Consider the following 10,080-nt stretch of genomic DNA (forward strand, 5'->3'; position numbering starts at 1 on the left):
ATATCCAGTCCTGCCACAAAACTGAAGTCAGGGAGATGCTGGAGCACTCTACTCTGGAAACAGCCTGAGAGCTAAGGTTGTTCAGCATGGACAAGAGAAGTTCCTGAGGAAGCCTTAGAGCCCCTTCCAGTGCCTAAAGGGGCTCTAAGAGAGATGAAAGCTTTGTACAAGGGTATGAAGTGATGGAATAAAGGGGAATGGCTTCCCAGTGACAGAGGGCAGGGTTGGATAGGATATTAGGAAGAAATGTTTCCCTGTGAGGGTGGTGAGGCTCTGGCACAGGCTGTCCAGAGAAGCTGTGACTGCCCCATCCCTGGGAGTGCTCAAAGCCAGGGTGGACAGGGCTTGGAGCACCCTGGGACAGTGGAAGGTCTCCCTGCCCATGACAGGGTGTTGAAACAAGATCATCTTTAAGATCCCTTCCAACCCAAGCCATTTTAGGATTCTGTGATTCTACGACCCCATAGAGCTGCTATCATCCCATAAGACAGTGCTTGGGGCCACACACTCACTCAGACTGGCCCATCCCACATTGCACAGCTCAAATTCCTGCCCGGGGGCCCCTCGGTGTGTGTCACAGGGTGGCAGTGTCCCAGGGGTGGCAATGCCCAGGGATGGCAGTGTCACACATGTCCCAGCTGTCCCTCGGTGTGTGTCACAGGTCCCAGGAGTGGCAGTGTCCCAGGGTGGCAGTGTCCCAGGGGTGGCAGTGTCCCACGTGTCCCAACTGTCCCTCAGTGTGTGTCACAGCTCCCAGGGGTGGCAGTGTCACACGTGTACCAACTGCCCCTCGGTGTGTGTCACAGGTCCCAGGGTGGCAGTGTCACACGTGTCCTGGCTGTGGGCTCACACCTGGCGCTCTGCTGCTGCCGGCGGCATCACTGCCGTGCAATTAAAGGAATGAAATGTTTATACAGGAATAAATCTGTGCTAATGAGTGCATCCTGCCCTGACAGCCTCTAAAACACAGCAAGCAGCGCGGGAGAAGTTTCCAGTGTGCTCTGCTCCCAGGCAGCAGCCAGGCCTGGGGATGGAGGTGGGCAGGGAAAGGGAAGCAAAGCCAGGCAGGTGCTGGTGGGGCACAGCAGCCACTGGTGCTTTGATTTCCATTTCTGACAAGGAGTCAGCAGGAAAGACCAATCCCATGTGGGGCTGGCTCAGGCTCAGGAGGTATTTGTGCTGTTTCCTGCTCTGGGAAGGGAACTGCACCTTGCTCAAAGGTTTAGGAAGGACAGAAGAGATTTGGGTGGTGGGGACACACTGCTTTGGGCCCTGCCACCCAGATGGCCTGTTCAAAACCTTTGCTGCAGGAGGAAATCCCCACACAGGTCATCCTTGCTCCCCTCCACCCCTCAGAAACACTGCACTAATCCCAGTCCTGCCTACATGGGAAGGCACGGAGACAGAATCCAATTAGCCCGAAATCCTGCTCTGGCTCCTGCACAGCATCTCCCTCTCTCTCTCAGAGCTGTGGAGCTGCAGAGATAAACAGTGCATTAGGATTCCAGAGGGGTCTGGCAGCAAGGATGGCTCTGGAAGTGCAGCACCAGTGAGAGACCCCTGCGCCCCTCCCAAACCCCTCCCTCCTCCCGTGCCTCCTCATCCTCACTCTGCCTGCAGCACCCGAGCAAGGTGGGAGCTGAGGGCTCAGGCCAGAGCTGGCAGTGCTCAGGCTGCTGTACCCACCCCAGGGGCTCCATCTTTGCTGTGGGAGGATGAGAGGCCTCCAGAGCCTCCTGGGGGTGGCCAGGGTGGCACCAAGGCCAGTGCAGGGGCCCCTCTCCTTCCCAGGGCATTTCTGTGCCCAGAGAGCCCTTCAGAGCCAGCAGGACACTTGTCACCCTCAGCTCCAGCAGAGAGTGGCCCTGCATGCCTGGCTCTCCAGAATGATCCAGGGGGCAAAGCAGGTCCCAGTCCCACAGAAACAGTGGCAAAAGGGACTGAAAGAGCAAATCCTGCCCTGGGGAAGCCAAGCTCAGCCTTTAGCCACCAAGCAGAGTGCAGGGGGTACCTGTCACTCACTCTGTGCCAGGCCCTGCAGGACCTGAGGCAAGGAGCCCTCTGGGCCTGGGGCTCCCACTGCTGTGCTCACACTCCTGCTAGCACCCCCTGTAAATTACCTGCTTTGCATTTTGCAGCAGCAACTTAACAGTATTAATTCATTGTGTTCTGTCTTTAACAAACACCATTATCATATCACCAGCCAGGATTATGCAAATCCTGCAAAAGGAATTATTTCTCTCCCCAAAGTCACCTTGATTTATCAGTTTTAACCCAAAATGAAATAGTAAGTTGCTTTGGACAAACTGTTAAAAACATGGCCATTCATGACACATGGCCAGGAGTCTGTGATGGCCCCACAGGGCACTGTGCCCAGCTGGTGACCCTTCACATGGGCAGGTGACACAGCTCTGGGCTGGCCCACACTGAGTGGAGGTGTGTGACAGTGTTCACAGGGGTCTAAGGATGAGGGAAGAAACCAGGATTTGACTCCATGTTTCAGAAGGCTTGATTTATTATTTTATGATATATATTATATTAAAACTATACTAAAAAGAATAGAAGGAAAAGTTTCATCAGAAGGCCAGCTAAGAATAGAAAAAGAAAGAATGATAACAAAAAGAAAGAATGATAACAAAGGCTTGGACAGAAAGTCCAAGCCAGCTGACTGTGATTGGCCATTAATTACAACCATCCAGCATGGGCCAATCACAGATGCACCTGTTGCATTCCACAGCAGCAGATAACCATTGTTTACATTTTGTTCCTGAGGCCTCTCAGCTTCTCAGGAGGAAAAATCCTAAGGAAAGGATTTTCCATAAAAGATGTCTGTGACAGAGGTGGATCAAGAGCTGGGGAAACAGCCCCCTTGCAAAATACACCTGGGATAACTCCCTGGGTCCATTGCCCTGGGGCAGGATTGAGGCTCTGAAGAAGTGTAGAATCATGAAATCACTAAGGTTGGGGAAAACCTACAACATCAAGTCCAACCTTTGGCCAAAAGCCACCACATCAACTAAACCATACCCACATTGAGTCAGTTCCTGAGTGCTTCCAGGGATGGAGACTCCATCACTTCCCTGGGCAGCCCCTTCCAGTGCATGTGGGGCTGGCAGCAAGGAAACCTTGCTAAATTGCATCAAGGGCTGTCCTGTGGCTGTGACTGCTCTGTCCCCATCCCTGTCCCTCCTTTGCAGGCCATCACTGCAGGCTGGGCCTGTGTCACACTAACAAACCAGGGTGTTCTCCCACACAGGGGTGGGTGCAGCTGGGGACCAGCAAGCAAAGCTGCATTCCCCTCCAGGAATGGGCTCTGGAACAGGGCCTCAAACTGCTTAAAGCCTTTGGCCATGATTTCCTTGCTGCAGGGATGAAGGCTCCTCACCCCTCTCATGGTGCTGGACCTGACCCCAGCTGTCCCTGTGTAGCTGCTCTGAGAAGGCCCCGACGTGGGAGGAATGATGAGGAGAACTCCATGGATATCAGAAGGCTAATTAATTACTTTATTATACTATATTATTCTATAAATCTGAAACTGAACCTGCCAAGCACTGAACTCGGCACACAACTCTCACACTGCCCAGAATCTGTGACTGTCACCCAACAGTCCTGACCCACACACACACCTGGCCCTGACAGGCCAAGGAAACAAAACATCCTAACTTTGGGTAAACAATCTCCATGTTGCATTCTGCTTTGGCACAAACACAGGCACAGCAAATGAGATAAGAACATTCTTGGGAAGAACTGTGCCTTGCTTTTCTCTGTGAAGAGAAATGTGGGGCTACATCCCTCAGCACAAAGGAGGCACCTGTATGATTAAAGGTAATCTTTTTGCCATTATTTGTCAGCAGTTTGAGCCAGTCCTTCAGCAGAAGCTGAGAACAGCACCTTAGCAAGAAGAGAGGACTTCTTCTCTTTCTGAGGGCAGACAGCAAGGCTCTGCAAGCTGAGCACAGCCTTTTCTTCCAAAAGGAGCCAGGCCTGTGGTTAGTGCTTTGCCCTGACAGCCAGCACTGCTTTATGTGTTCCAGCTCAGTGCAGAGGGGCTGTTCTGAGACAGAGATCTGCTGCAGATTCCATTAACTGTGGATGGTAGCTGTGTTAGAGTATAAAAAAATTCCCCAATTAGTTCTAAATAATTTTTACTTTCAAACTCAATGTGTTCTGGCAGACAAAGCATCAAGGGCACCAACTGTGTGTTGGAGCAGCATGATTGCAGGCTGGTGAATTGAAAAGCCATAGACAGGTGGACACTCAGCAGCTCTTGTGCCTGTGGCTCACATTTAATTCTAACAGAGGATGGGAAATTCCTCAAAAAAACCCAAACATACTACGACAGAGACAAGGATGAAATTAGGCACTGCAACCTATGGTAAAATACAGCTCAGTAAGAGATAATTATTCCCAAACTAAATACTGGAAAAAGACCTTTTAATGACTCCCTGCACTGTGCCTGGACATCACCCCTGGCACACTTGGGCACACTTGGGCTGGGGCCTGCAGTTTGCACCATGAGAAAGGGTTTGATCAGCTTTCAGCCTCAGCCATGATGGGCCAGAGGAGCACTGAGCCCCCAAAGTTTTGTGGGGACAGAGCTGGGGACAGGCTGGCTGGTGGCTGTGGTGTGCAGGGACTGTGAGGAGGAGCTGGAAGAGCCTCCTTGGCCATCCCAGAACAGAGCCTGAGTGCTGGTGGCAGAGATGCCTCCTCCTGGCATGGCACAGACCAGGGCTCAGTGTCGCAGACATCTTTTCATTAAAAATCCTTTCTTAGGATTTTTCTTCCTGAGAAGCTGAGAGGCTTCAGGAACAAAATGTAAACAATGGTTATCTGCTGCTGTGGAATGCAACAGGTGCATCTGTGATTGGCCCATGCTGGATGGTTGTAATTAATGGCCAATCCCAGCCCAGTTAGCTTGGACTCTCTGTCCGAGACACAAACCTTTTTTTATTCATTCCTTTCTATTCTTAGCTTAGCTAGCCTGAGATGAAACTTTTCCTTCTATTCTTTTTAGTATAGTTTTAATGTAATGTATATCATAAAATAATAAATCAAGCCTTCTGAACATGGAGTCAACATTCTCGTCCCCTCCTTCACTGTAAGACCCCTGTGAACACCATCACAGCTCAGGCTGCCCACAGTCATAAAATCACACTCATTCCTGCTCTGATGTGCTCCACATGGTCCCTCCTGGATTTCTTACAGCTCCCTCATTTTCTCTGCCTCTCATCCATCCTGGACCCAGCTCCTCAGCACCAGCTCTTATTTCCAGCAGAGCCTGATGTCCTCTGATCATTTCACACCAAACCATGCTCAGCCAGGCCACCACTGCCCTTGCATGGTGAGAGAGAAGCTTGGAAAGAGGGACTATACTTCATCCTCCTGGCCCTGAGAATCCAAAGGGTGACTCTTGCCAGTCCTGCCCACCTTGCAGCTGGGACATCCCTCTCCACAGCCACAGAGCCCCTCAGGGCAGCCCCTGCTCTTCTGGGCACGGGGACAAGGCAGGCCAGAAGCTGGGAAGGTGGGTGCAAAGCTGGAGCACAGGAGGGATGCAATGGCACAGACCAAAACAGGAGAGGCAATTCAATTTTCAGAGGCTGTCCCACCAATTCAGCTCAGAGAGATGATAAGAAACCCATTTCCAGTGATAGGCACCCTAATCCCCAGCCATCCTGCATTTCCATTTTTGAGAGGCGCTGTTTCCAACAGGGAGGCATTTTCACATCTAGGTTTGCTAGAAGGGACAGCAATGGATTAAATACCAATTTTTCCAGCACTGATTAACTCCTTCTGTGCCTTCTCCTGCCACTTATGCAAGTGCTGGATCACAGGGCAGGGGAATGACTGCTGTGCTGTAGCCCTGGAGCAGTTGCACAGAGCTGGAGGCCTCTCCTGGGCTCTTCCCAGTGGCCTGCAGCCTGAAGAGACAGGGAAGAGAAGAACATGACATGCGTCAGCAGTGCAGGCAGAGCAGCTCAGATCAGGGATTTGTTATTGCTTAAGGCAGGACTCAGACTCAACGAGTCATGCAGCTAACTTTACATCCAGTGTCAAAACCATTAGACAGGTCCAAAGTGCTGCAAGACTGATTTAAAGTCACATTTGGAGGAGAATAGCCCCTCAGAGAAAAAGGGAAGCAAACTATGCAGTGGTGGCCATGCCCCTCACGTGCCATTTTCACAGTGTCTGCATTGTGGCCCAGGTGCAGCCTCCAGGTCACTGGAGAGGAGAAAGACAACAGCAGCACAGATGCTGACTTCCAGCATCAAGCAGAACCTCTTCTGTCACTGGGAAGCCACTAAGCCACAGCATTCCTGGAATGCCAGCACAGCCTTTCTCCACATGCCTGTAGCCAGACCTGCATCTGTACCAGCTATCCCAGTCCTCCTCCTTGTCCCACTGCCCTCACACTGTGCCAGGTTTCTCCATTTATCCCCGTTTCCTGAGATCAGGCTCCTGCCCACTCTCTGACGTGTCCTTCAGGGAGCTGATGCCCCCAGGCTCCCAGTCCTGCTTCTACAGCACAATTTTTTACCCTGGCATCCCGCCTAGCCATGATAAAACTCCCAGCACAGGGTGGGAACAAAGCCTGAACGGTCTGATTTAGCCTCTCCAAACCCCTCCCTTGGCCCCAGTGATGAACTGAGCAGCTTTGCTGGAATACCCAGACAGGCATTGCCTCATAACCCATGAGCTTTCCTGTACTGAGGCTGCAGGAAGGAGCCCTGGCTGTAGGCAGAGCTCTCCCATCACTCCCCATGGCTCCAGCACCAGCCACAGCTGTCCATTCATCAAGCACTGCACAAATGGAAATTTAAGGGCTCATGGCTCTATAACACAGAAAACAATTCCCTGTGCGTTTTCACGGCACGGTAATTTATTGGATCAGAAATGATGAATGGCAGCAGGAGGGGGCAGGGCCAGCACACAGGGGAGTGCTGATGCACTGGAAAGCAGAGACAGAGAGGAGCAGCTGAGGGCAGGGAATGGGAAAGCCCCCAGGATTGCTGCTGCATGGGGCTGGGGGAACGCCACCACCCACAAACACTGATTTCCTCCCCACCATTCAGGGCAGATGTGCAGCAGAGGTTTCTGTAAGAAACACCCACACGAGGAAGAAGAGAGCTGGGCCCTGTGCTCCTGAGAGGAGGCACAGCCTCACTCTGCCCAGGCTGTCTTTGCAGATTCAAGGCACAAGCAAGAAACGGAAAAAAGCTCCATCCCTGGGGAAAGAGGAGCACCTGGTGGAAAAACAGAGTGTAAACGTGAGCAGGACAGCTCCTCCCCCCTGTAATCTCCCAGCTCTGGAGTTTGAGCTGCATTCAGCAGTAATTGAAACCAGGCTCTTTAACACAGGTGCCAATTACTGCCTGTTAAAGCAAGGAGCACTGATAGATACAGCAATTACACAGCTCTGCAAGGCTGGAGAGCACAAAATGAGATGGAAGGGGCTCCTTATGCCACTGTAGGTGCTGTAGGACAGCTCTCTGCCCCAGCAAACCTCTTGCAGTGTTAGACTGCACAGGTTCTTGCACACCTGCATCTTCACCTGCGTGAAGAGCCTGCCCTTGCCACAAAGAAGGGAACAAAATCCTGGGGTGTCCCAGGTAAAGAATTGTCAAGGGAGCTGATTCCTGCCTTAGGCAGCACTGCTGAGGCCACACCTGGAGTGCTGTGACTAGAGCTGGGCTCATCACCACAAGACACACAGACACACTGCAGAGAGACAAGCAATGGGCTATGAAGATTATCAAGGGCCTGGGAGCCCCTCACATCTGGGGAAAGGCTGACAGAGCTGGCACTGCTGAGCCTGGAGAAGGCTCATGGGAAATCTGTCAATGTCAATAAATATCTGATGGGAGGGTGGAAAGTGGATGAAACCAGGCCCTTTTCAGTGGTGCCCAGAGACAGACACAAACTGAAACAGGAGGTTCCCCCTGGACACCAGGAACCAGTTTTTTTCCCCGAGGGTGGCTGAGCACTGGCACAGGGTGCTCAGAAAGGTTGTGGACTCTCCATCCTTGGAGATATCAAAGCCATCAGGACACATTCCTGGGCAGCAGCTCTGGCTGGCTCTGCTTGAGCAAAGGCTCAGGCAAGATGACCTCCAATGTCCCTTCCAACTTGAACCATGCTGTGATGGTGATCTCCAACCATTCATATTCTTTGTCTTCTGCCATTTCTACACTTCTGTTGCCCAGCTGCCTTTCCCCCACCTCTCTGCTCTTCTTTGCCTTCCTGGGGCTGATGTGGCAGTAAGGAAGGAGGCTGATGCAGATGTACTGTGCCAACGGTAGCAAGAGGACAATGGAAAGTGGAATTCCCAGAAAAATCCTGCAGAGATCCAAGGCTGTGAACATAAAAATCTGCATACCCCAGCAAGGAGGAAAACCAAGAGAGCCTCAGTGCAGCAGCAGGGGTACCAGAGTCAGAGGCAGTTATTTACCACTGCAGAGACTGCAGAAGAATGTGAGCCCTTTAAAGCCCCAGGCTGGCAGTAACCAGCATTCCTCCCATCTACACCCTGAGCTCCCCCTTCCCCACCTCACAAGGCACCAAGCACAAACCATGTAATTAATCCTACAGAGATGTTCAGCTGCAATGAGAAACGAAGCACATCCTGAGGCATCCCTACTGCTGGCACCAGGCCCCACGTTGCTGCTCTGCCTTGCCACTCCTGTGTGTTCTGGAGACAGACTTGCCTCCCCACAGCAAGCCCACTGGTGCTACAGACCCTGTTTGCTGGGCACAGGAGCAGAGGAGTGCAGGGGGCTCTGCAGGGACACTTTCTCCTTGCCCTCAGGATGTTTACGGCACTGAAATTTTAGCAGGAAGCCAAGCATCTGTTCTTCAAATAAAGAGGTCTCCCAGGGGGATGTGTGGGGAGGCAGAATCATCACACATGTAAACACCTGGTCTTACAGGCAGGAACAGAGTTTGAGGAAGGAGTGCAGCACTTCTGAGACTCATTCAGCCTTGCTTCCGCTGCTTAATGAGTTCAAACACCATCAATATTCAGTGGCAGCCCTCCCTTGCCAGGCTGGCTGTGCTGGTGAGGGGCTGGCACAGACAGGGCAGCACAAACCCCACAGCAGGGCTCATCCTCCTGCGCTGCTGCAGCACACGTGGCCCTGGCACTGCCCTGCTCCAGAGCTCTTCCAGGACATTCAGCCTTCACACATTTCCTCTGAGGAAAGGGGCAGAGCCAAACTGTGCCACACAATGTTTGTCTGTGCTGAAAGCTGCTTCCCCTGTCCCCTAAAGTGGCCCCTGACTTGGGGGTTGTCAGAAAATGGTCTGCACAAGCAGTGAGCTGCACCACTCCTCTCAGGCAGCCACTGTGGCACCAGGAGACCTCCTAAAGGCAGGAGACAAAGCTCTGTGCCTGCACACACGGCTGGGGGCTCCCAGGTTTCCCACCCCCAGCCCACTGCCTCAATCCAAGCCTCAAACAGCTTCAGCAGCACCAAGGGGCCTTGGCTACCTCTGGCCAAGGCACTGCAAAGCCACCCAGGGCTATTTCCAGAGGCAAAGAGGATTTACTGGCACTCCCAGCTTCCAATACCATCCTGTCCATACCTCCCTCCTCAGTAGACTCCAGTCTTTTCCATGCCTACAGTCTGTACTTAACACTCACTACAGGATTGTGCATTCTCATTTATTTTGTGCCATTGCTGCAGCACTCCTGGCTCCCTCCTCCAAGTCCTTCATCTTTGTATCTTTTACCATTTCCAGCATTTTTGATGCACAGTAGGATTTTTTCCTTATATGAGAGGGTGGGCAAAGATTCTTTCTCCTTTCATTAATTATTAGTGCCCATTCAAGCAAGATGGACAGTGTTCAGCAGAGCTGTGGTGCTGTTCTAACACTCTGCTGCACAGCCCTACAGCAGCACAGTCCCACCCCACCCCTCCCAAGCCTGCCCACAACTCTGCCATGTTCCAGGAGCTCCCAGACAGAGCTGGAGTTCAGGGGCATCACCTCTGTCTTAAAAAGGAAACAAGGCTGGAAGCAACAGACTACATGGTCCTACAGGTCACAAGCACAATTGGATTTCATCTTCAAGCACCATAT

Source organism: Ammospiza nelsoni, chromosome 12 (assembly GCF_027579445.1).
Source record: "Ammospiza nelsoni isolate bAmmNel1 chromosome 12, bAmmNel1.pri, whole genome shotgun sequence".
NCBI lineage: Eukaryota > Metazoa > Chordata > Aves > Passeriformes > Passerellidae > Ammospiza > Ammospiza nelsoni.